Below are 9,435 nucleotides of genomic sequence, written 5' to 3' on the forward strand. Positions count from 1 at the left end.
ACATTTTGCCCAATGAAAGCAGCGGGCTTTCGGTGATAACTTTGTCAGAATTTCGGACTATTCCTCCATGCGCTACCCTCTTTTATTCCCAACCCTTTCACCCATGATATCAATGGATTGCAAAAGTCACGGCAGACTGCTTAAACTGTATAGACTCTGTATTACGACACCCGCGGCTTTGACTTTGTGCCTCTCTATAGTATGTCCAATCAAGTACACTATTTATGTCCCTGCTTTTGTATTATCAATGACTGGTCAACCAAAGCGGTTGTAACTGCAATTTTCAATGTTTCTGTTAGATACCGCCTCAACAACACTTGTCTCCCATTCAGCTGGACTTGCAATAGACATACTTACAAAGCTGTCCTTCCAATCCAACCCTCTTTTGAAAAACATTTATTCATTATAGATCAGCTGTCACTGTAAATTAGTTGACGAGCTGTTTATTTAGCAAAGAATATTCTCGAAGCTACTATATGAATAACATCTGTAATAGCGCAGTTCTATTGGTAGTACTTGAACCGAGTGGTCGTCGCTACTTCACTTGTGTGATAAGGACCAGAACTACGTGTAAGATCTGCCAGCTTTTACGTAGATTCGGTAATCTACTTATCTATTCCGCGCTAGACGTACGTAGAGGACGCTACCTAACACCATTCTATTGTTTTTTTTCAAATTACGCAGAAACAAGTTTACCTATCTGTTGGTCTGGACCCGACTACTAAACGCAAACTTTTTACGGTTTTTCTACTATTTTGTTGCACCATCCCCGTTGCCCCGTTGCAGCTGCTTTCGTTAATCCACTGCGCTTCCTACTGCAGTTTTCCCATAACCCTATTGCAATAACGGCTTGCATTATTCGGATCGCATGTATGTTTCCGGTCTATCCTATTACCCTCCTTCAATGCGCTGTGTGGCGTTTCTGCTTTATTAGGAGAGAGTTTTTAAGCGGGGAATTATTTTTTAAGGAGACGTAGGTCAAAGCCCAAATATTAAGGCTTAAGCAGCTTCCAATGGACACTTCTGAGCAGAGAAATGCGGCCACTGAGTTTTGCTACCCCTTTGACAGCACATACATCGAAACACCTGCGGTCGGTAGTATGCACTGTATAGCCAGTTAGCATTAAGGAAGGAAGCGAGTGGTTTGTCATCTATTTCTCTGCGTTATCTCTGTTCATTATCATGAGCGTGAGGAATTCGAAAGAGACAAGGTATTTGAATTAGGGAAACTTTAGCCTGTTGAATGCCTTTTTCCCCACCTAGGCTATGACAATACCTACTGCGCATACCACGCTTCAAACAGGGCTGTAAAGTAGCTAACGATATCTTTAGAAGAAAATGCTTTGTTCTTCCGCGCCTCATCGCGCAACGTTGTTCGAGGCGGTGACACATATATAAAAGCAAGCCGGCAGAGAAGATGACCTTTAACATTACCAAAAGAATTAAAATTTCGTTAGTCATTAAGATTGAAAAGGTAATGAACTAGAAGCAACTTCACTCGGGTCGAGTAGGACTCTCAACCTCCAGAATGATATATAGAAGTCAAAACAGTGGAGTCTGATTCACGGAACGGGCTTATAATACCAATTCTAGATAGCACGATCAGACAGCTACCTGCCTGTCATTTCGAGCATTAACCTTTCAGAATACGCTGAAGGAATAATTATTTCTACCTCGTCTACCAGCTTCTTAAACCTGGCAGATGGTATATCGGTCATCGATCAATTTTCAGTTGATGTTAGCAGATATAGAATGAAGTTTCTGGGTGACAGGCGTTTTTTCTAAAAAAAACAGAGGACTCTGAGATCATCTTCCTATTGGCGAGTCCAAAACAGTCTTGACTCCCAAATTAATATCCCTGTCTCGGAAAGCGGATAGAATTGGGCTCATCGAACTACTGCATGGTACCTTCCGACTTCCCGACCTACTAGAGGGTCATTACCACGCGAATCGTCTCACGGTGATCGTCTAGGCATCTCAAATGCTACTCAGCTTTTTGCTGAAGTACATTTCGAGGTTAGGCCAACTGACGACTGCTTTTAAAATATGCCAAACAATGAAAAAAAAACAACCTGAGGTGGTAAGATATGCTTCGTCCGGAGAAAGTGGAGCGCAAGCCGTTTAGATGGCTCGCACGGAGTGGACACACTTCCCTGGTGAGGTCAACCGTTTCAACCGTATAATCTACTCATATGTGCGCTTCGATTGATATCATCCACCGCACGGTACACAGAAATCTCCTATTTTAGCTTTTTACTAAATGGAGCAAGTTAATGAATATCTCCGTTTTGCGAGACGTTCATTCCGCTTAGTAAAAAGATGTCACGTTTTTGGTTATCCCAACAGGGAAGGACAACCAAGTTAATTCTCGAAGGCCAAAGCGGATCATAGAAAACGATGCCGCCTATTTTGCTTAATCACCAAGCTATCCAGCACGTTCCTTGAAGAGACGAATACCGTTCCTAAGGGGCAGTATGGGTCCAGGAAATGGCACTCCGTAGCAACGGCATGCAACATCCCACTGGAGGATGTGAGTCAAACATTACGGATCAAGGAGCAGAATCTGTACTCCATGCTTGTTAGCCTTAAAACCTTCAACTTCGTGCCAATAAATATTCTCCTGCTTACCCCAGCAAAAGTACATGTTTCTCCAGTTAAGTTTAGTCTATTACGCAAAAGAATAGGATAACGACTGACGGCAAAATGGCAAGCTTTCCTGCGGGCTACAGGCCTCATACAAGAAGCAGCTTGAGTCCTCTTCGCTACGCTTTGTTTAAAGACATATCTGAAGGCGTTCGAAGCCACAAAAGTTTCGTTGGGAGCATTCTGGACGCGGACGGCACAGTGGCTTAGAGGAGGAGCCACTTTCACTAATAACGGAAACAGAGTGACTCCATAGGGATTTACTTGATCTGGACTGACCGTGAATCTAGCCAAGTTATAGGTAATTACTAAACTAGGGGCTAAAACTGCATAAGGTACTCAGGACTGTCTAATTCCTTCAATACCTTCACGCATAACAGTGGGAAAAACCCTGTACTTGGTACTACGCCATCCGGTACCTTGTTACGCTCTTCCTAGGTAACCTAGCTCACCAATGATAAATTGTGTATACTTGAATCACGTAACGATTTTATTATTATATAGAGGTAATGCACAAATAATTTCGATCTTATATGAACGACTTCATGTTTACAGATTTTAACTTGTTGTCTGGTTCTTTCAGTGCACTAAAGTGGGTAACAGCAACTAGATATGTATACATACTTCCATATATATACTGGAACAGTTGATGTTTATGCAAGCTATGCAAGTTGCATAAATAAATAGAGGTGAATTAGCTTGGTTTAGAAGTTCCAGTAATTTCGTTAACTTGTTTCGATAGTTTAGGTTCAACTTTGCCTCATAGATTTTCGTCTTGTAGGTTTGTAATAAGCATCTCATTCTTTTGCGCGCACTTATTACAATTACGCCGCTACCATGCTACAGTTGATGTGTTAGATTTTTGCGGTGGTTTTTGCTATGTTAACTCCTACTACAGCAGGTATCAGGCCGTCTTACAAACAAGCAAAAAAAAGTAGTAATATGAGAGCATTGATGCTACCTCAGAAGAAAAAAAACGTTTGGCCCCAGATAATGACAAAAACTAATTTGTTTGAGAGTTCAATTTCGTGTCAAAGACAAATAAATCATCTTTATTCTGCTTAGATATTTTACCGGTTCTCAATCATTGTCGCCACAGTCACGTAAAGATCATGTTTTCCTAGCTTACATTAGGGTTTACAAAATAAATTTTTGTGTTTTTTTTTATAAAAAAAAACTACTTTTTTTTTTTATAAATAAAAAAAACTAATATTCCCTGGATATTTTATCTCTACCAAAAGGTGTTTTCGGCAAGTTATGTCTACGAACAAGAGACTGTTAAACTTGCTTTTGAGATGGTTTGAATATGCACGTAAAATTTACTCAGGGCATAAGATCTTTATTATTTCTATTACTATAAGACATTATTTGGAAAGGGAACTATTCAAAGATATATATATATATATATATATAACACATTGTGTAGTATTGCTTTGGAATATATTTTTCTCTTTTATTAAGCTAAATATACATCCCGGAGTACATCATTCGTATTGACAGAATCATTATAAAGGAAAATACGTGTTTGTGATTGAAATGAATTCTTTCGAGCGAGGGCCATTGTTGGCCAAAAGCAGGCCAACAGAGATAAACGAGATCACTATTTTTTAAACGGTTGAAGCAGCCTTTGGCATTTTAGCATCGGTTCAGTTGTTAAGTCGTGAATTCAATGAGACATAATGTTTAGCGTCATTTCCGACCCATGAAGTAGAATATTTTGTCTGTCGGAGAGGGTAATTTTAGATTATCTACAGGTTACGTTAGTGTAGTTAAGAAACCTCGCGCAGGCAACGTTGATAACTTGACTTGGAAGTGTCTATAACGATAGAGTATCTAATGCTGGATATGAGCCATAGCAAAGAGAAAACGCTTTATACGTTTTGAATTTCAGACCCGATATCGCCGTTAAGCATTTCATTAGAGGGCCGGCTTCCAGTAAGTTGTGCTGTAGGCGCGCCAGTAAATTATGTGTTTCACCACCACCTATATAAACTGATGGCTTTAACTTGAGAGAACTACATACATAGAAGCTATATGAAATCACTATAGAATGAACTGTCCGGTGGCATTCTCGTCGCCGAACGTACTAGGCAGTACTTCGAATAGCTCCACTAAATTCTGTAATTTTATGAAAAAATGTAATTATCTTTTTTGAGTAGAGCGTTAGAGTACCTCTGTACTTTAACATAAACGGCAACCTTGCTTTTGTTATCAGCACCTGCACATCATTAACAAATGTATTGACTGTGAGCAACCCCAGCAAACCTCCTGACAAACGGCATTGGACTCCGACAGACCACAACCTTTGGGAAGGGATACTAACCGCGTATAGCACGAAACCATCGGTCAATTAATCATGACAATCATCGTCATCGTCATTACCATCTTGCATCAAAAGCCATCTTGCTCCTTAAAAAAGTCTTCTGAAAAGGCAATAGCTATTTAAATAAAGTAGAGGTATAAGAAAGGACTCCCGAGACAAACTTCACAACAGCAGGGAGAGTTGTGATGTCGCAAAGGCGAATCCGAAAATTTACAACGGTGTCTGTTTCGCACTTATTTAGGGCAGGGCGATTGCGCGCTCGCTTGCATGGTCGTTCTGACACGCGTTCGGTACCAAGCATTAGACGTACTTTAGTTTAGAGAAAGGGACGGGGTGGGCTAGCCAGCAGCGGCTTGAACCTCCGTAGAACGTCCCAGATCCATCCCCACGCCGTGTTTTACGAAATTACGGCATATTCATAGCCCTTTGCGACCTTTCCAACAATAGCAGCTTGTTTACAGATACACGCAGCTGCTTCTCCATCAATAGCCTTAAATTCGTTTCGTCATTCAACGAACTCCACAAGCACAAGAGAAGCAATAGCCGTCGAATCCTTAAAAAATTAACAGTGTCAGCTATGCATTTCAATAGCGTTCACAGCAAAACAAGTCGTTTCCCTTCTATTGGCATTTCTGCTTAAATGAGTTTTGCAACGTACCGGTAGAGCGTTGTGTTCGTGTTATGCTACATTTGACAATCGCTGTAGAGATATTCTAGGTTTCTTGAGTTCTATTTGAGAGACAATTTGTGATTTAGTCCAGGTAGTTAAAGCAACAAATTTTTTCACTCGTACTCGAGCACAAAAGCTACTTTTTACCCAGTTTTTTTGATCAAGTTCAATTTGACCAATTTATAATGAATATAATAGTTATGTGATTGATCTTAGCATGACGCATCGTTTACCGTCGGGAATAGTCTATGGGCCTACAAATTCACTGTTTTTTAGAAAAAAAAAATTGCTGATTTGAGCTTTCTGAGCAGCTTTCTGACCCAAACAAGCAGTAATATGTCTAATGCAATTATGCATTTTTAGATATACACGCTCAAAAGGTGATTTGGTACCAGGAACTTGATTCAATATGATTATGCAGATCGCTTTTGCAGGACAAGTTTTGATGCTCTCTACTATAAAGAAGTAGCTAACGCGGTTAACATGTCCCCAAAAAGGATAACTTCTTTTCGCTCAGCGGACCATTTTGTTGGTGGCTACGTAGTCAACAATTAACGTACGTAAAGGACGTTGCCTGTCCTGTTCCTGGTTTAGGGTTCTAATAGAATTGTTTTAGTGAGCTTTTGATTATAATGTCGCCAATAATTTACAAGTTCCCAAGGATAGGTTGATGGGTTGGTACGAAACAAAAAAAAACGCAAAAATGAAATTAGTATTAGATTTTCATAGCGGAATTCAGTTAAGCTTTGCAGTACACAAGATACTTGCCAGTGGTAACAACTTGCAAGAAACCCTCTAGTCCATTGGGCATTGCTGATCGGGTGAGGAAAGGGGAGAAGCAGGAAAGTGAGGCGAGACAGAGAGACGGCTGAGTACAACAATTAGGAACGCCTTTGCGGTCCCAAATAATATATAGGGCGAACCTGATGGTCGCCATTCTGTCTAGCAAGGTCACTTTTTTCGCTATTCCCACTTGCGCCTACTTCCGCTGGCTTCAAGCAATATTCAGAAGCGGAACTGAGGTGCACAGAAACAGGCGGAAAGTATGGTAGGCAGTACGAAAAAAAGCCTTTTCCAGAGGTTCTGCCCGCTGCTGCTAGTATATGGGACTGTTGTACGTTTCCTATTTAAAGTAAAAGCTGAAAAACTTTCAATTCTCCCTTACGAAGTTTTTCGGCCTTGCAGTATTAGCCGCTGGCCGTTGCTTTGCGTGCGGAACAGCCCTTTCCTTCTGCAGGCTCTTATATAATAACGCATCATTTGATTTACATTTGTTTCCTCAAGCAGCTTTTTTCTCCCGTCACTCGCAGGGGTCTAGAGTACAACTTTTAAAGGTGTCACTAGTAAACCTGCTTTTTCTTGCCTATTATATTATAATCGAGATAGCAGAGTTACAATCAGAGGCCGCATTAACTGAGGCCATTTTGCCATTGCCGACAAAGGTACAGATAACATTCCGTCGATGCACTCACTACCCACTCTCTGTATTATGGTAGAGCTATCATAAGTGGGAGCACCGTAACGAATTTCCGTGCAAACGTGCTTGCGAATGTGCATAACGCATGCACAAACGGCTGTCAACCTGTGTGCCTCTACAAACGACAAATCCCTTTTAATTTTTTCCAGTATGCCCTCTGTTTCGATACTGCCCTTCGGCACAACGTACGGGTAAATGTTCATTGTCAGCTTGGGGCTGTTTGGGGATTAAGACGTCCAGGCTAAAGCAAGTGTACCCTGGTTACAAATTAGAATATCACAGCAGACGCAGCTTTATTATCAATCGAGGCGCATTGCGCTACACCGTGATCCCCGTAAAACGGTCAAACAGATCAAACAGGTGCCTGTTCTTTTACCTATCTCCTAAAATAATGCAACTTTAGGTAAATAGGGGCGCCCCACCAACGAGTAGTTTAATTGCGATTCGGGTGGGACGTTCTATGATTTAATTTGTTTCAGCTTCAAACCGGAGTTAAAATAGTTGTATGTAAGTAGACGGCCAACAAGTATACCATATGGCCAATAAGAACTATAGTACCTGTGCAATCGGTACAACCTGGGAAATATGCTGCATACACTGCACTGACTTAGTAATCGAGTATACAGAGAACGCAGCTGTATCAAATTCTATATAATATAGCAATAATGTATAAATATATAATATTTTATATAATATAGCAATGCATAGAAAGCGTGCATATATGTTTGTACATTTCATGGCATAGAAATACAAATCCTTGTTACTATTTTTCCAGTCTGCATTTACAGTTATATTTAACACACCGCGTTTTTTTTTTTCTACAGCTTTCTACTGTAATCGAGTGCATGGTTTTGTGATTCACGCGCTGTGTGTTTTACATATTAATTATTAACACAAAGATTTTTTTATCGCGCACAGTGTTGTGCATTATGATGATTAAATTGCGATCCAATTCAGTGGAAACTGCCGTACAACTGAACGCTTCGACCCAAAAAGGAAGTGGCTCTTGCTTTAAGCAAGTAGTGGCTTTTCACATGTCCGATTCACAGAATGGTTCTCCTAAACCACTAAGCAAACCCAATGGCCCAATCGTTAGAATCGGAAGAGGTCATTGTTATCAATAATCAATTTTTTTATAAGGGAATATTATAGAGGACATCGAGATACTCACATAGTATAATAGCTGCTCATTGCAAGTTGCTTCGTTTTGAGCACTTGCTTACATCAAACGATCTTCGTAGAATTGATGGTGTCTTTTTTTAGTTACAAAGGCTTTAAAAAAAAACTCTGTGATAACGAAAAGCTTCTAAAATTGATCTTTTATGGGTTGAAATAAGAGCAATTTGGCAATTCGTTCGACTTGATCTAATAGAGGTCTGAATGCTTAGACCAATAGGCCCAAAAATATCGGCCTTTTAAATTGTTGGCTTGTAGCTATCCCTGGGGTAGCATTGGCCTCGGCGAACGTGGATTATTTGTTCTCACCGTAGTTTTTCAGACCTAATATTTTAAATACGTAATTTACAAGCTGCACTCGACTATGAAGACAGGAAAGAGCAGGAGAGTCGTATTACAGAAAGACAATACGACGTCACTATGCGATAGGTCGAGGACGATTGAAACACACAGAGCCTCGAATTGCTCAGGATCGGTGTGGGACACCCCCCCCCCCCTTAACTTAGAAAGCTTTACATTAACGGCTAACAAATCATGACTCACGACTTGGTTGATAATAGGCAGAATTTCATAAACGTATGCTTGCCAGCTGTACATTTTTCTGTTCATGTATTCTTTTTTCGACGCGCATTATTAGAGTGAGAATTATTTAAGCTTACCATTTGTCGGCACATTATCTGCTGGGGACCCAGTAAGGCTCAACGTCGGTTTATTGCGCTTTCGTCGACATTTTTTATATTTAGTGCTCCTTTCACCGATTCTAATCAGTTCGACACGACATACGTATTGTATTTTACAATATATCACATCGAAGTGCTTATTCTTGCACGCTGATGTTGCTAAAACAATCTTCTTATCATCTGCGTGAACAGTCGTGCGTCATGTCTAGCTTTCCCATTTACACGTAGTTATCGACATTTCCAATGTAGCGTCTCAATGATACTGAATGCAAGCCGTGTTGATTTGCATACCACTCGACAGCATGATCGCGACTCGAGGGCTAACGAAGAAGAAAACATGCTGATGCTTACGGCCTTTATTTGCCCATCATAGATCCGTTGTGTCAAGTATAGGAACGTGAGTCAGTAGCGTTTACATCATAAAAACGTACAAAGACGTATTTTTAAGGATAAAAGAGTAGCGCTA

The 9,435-nt window shown here is 40.5% G+C and overlaps 1 protein-coding gene across 1 annotated transcript in view; it reads right to left on the reverse strand.

Annotated features, from left to right (window-relative positions):
* LOC111244958 (potassium voltage-gated channel subfamily KQT member 1-like) overlaps positions 1-9,435 on the reverse strand; it is a 220,344-nt gene that overhangs the window by 143,258 nt on the left and 67,651 nt on the right. The window lies entirely within an intron of this gene.

Source organism: Varroa destructor, unplaced genomic scaffold, assembly GCF_002443255.2.
Source record: "Varroa destructor unplaced genomic scaffold, Vdes_3.0 BEIS01000002.1, whole genome shotgun sequence".
Lineage (NCBI taxonomy): Eukaryota > Metazoa > Arthropoda > Arachnida > Mesostigmata > Varroidae > Varroa > Varroa destructor.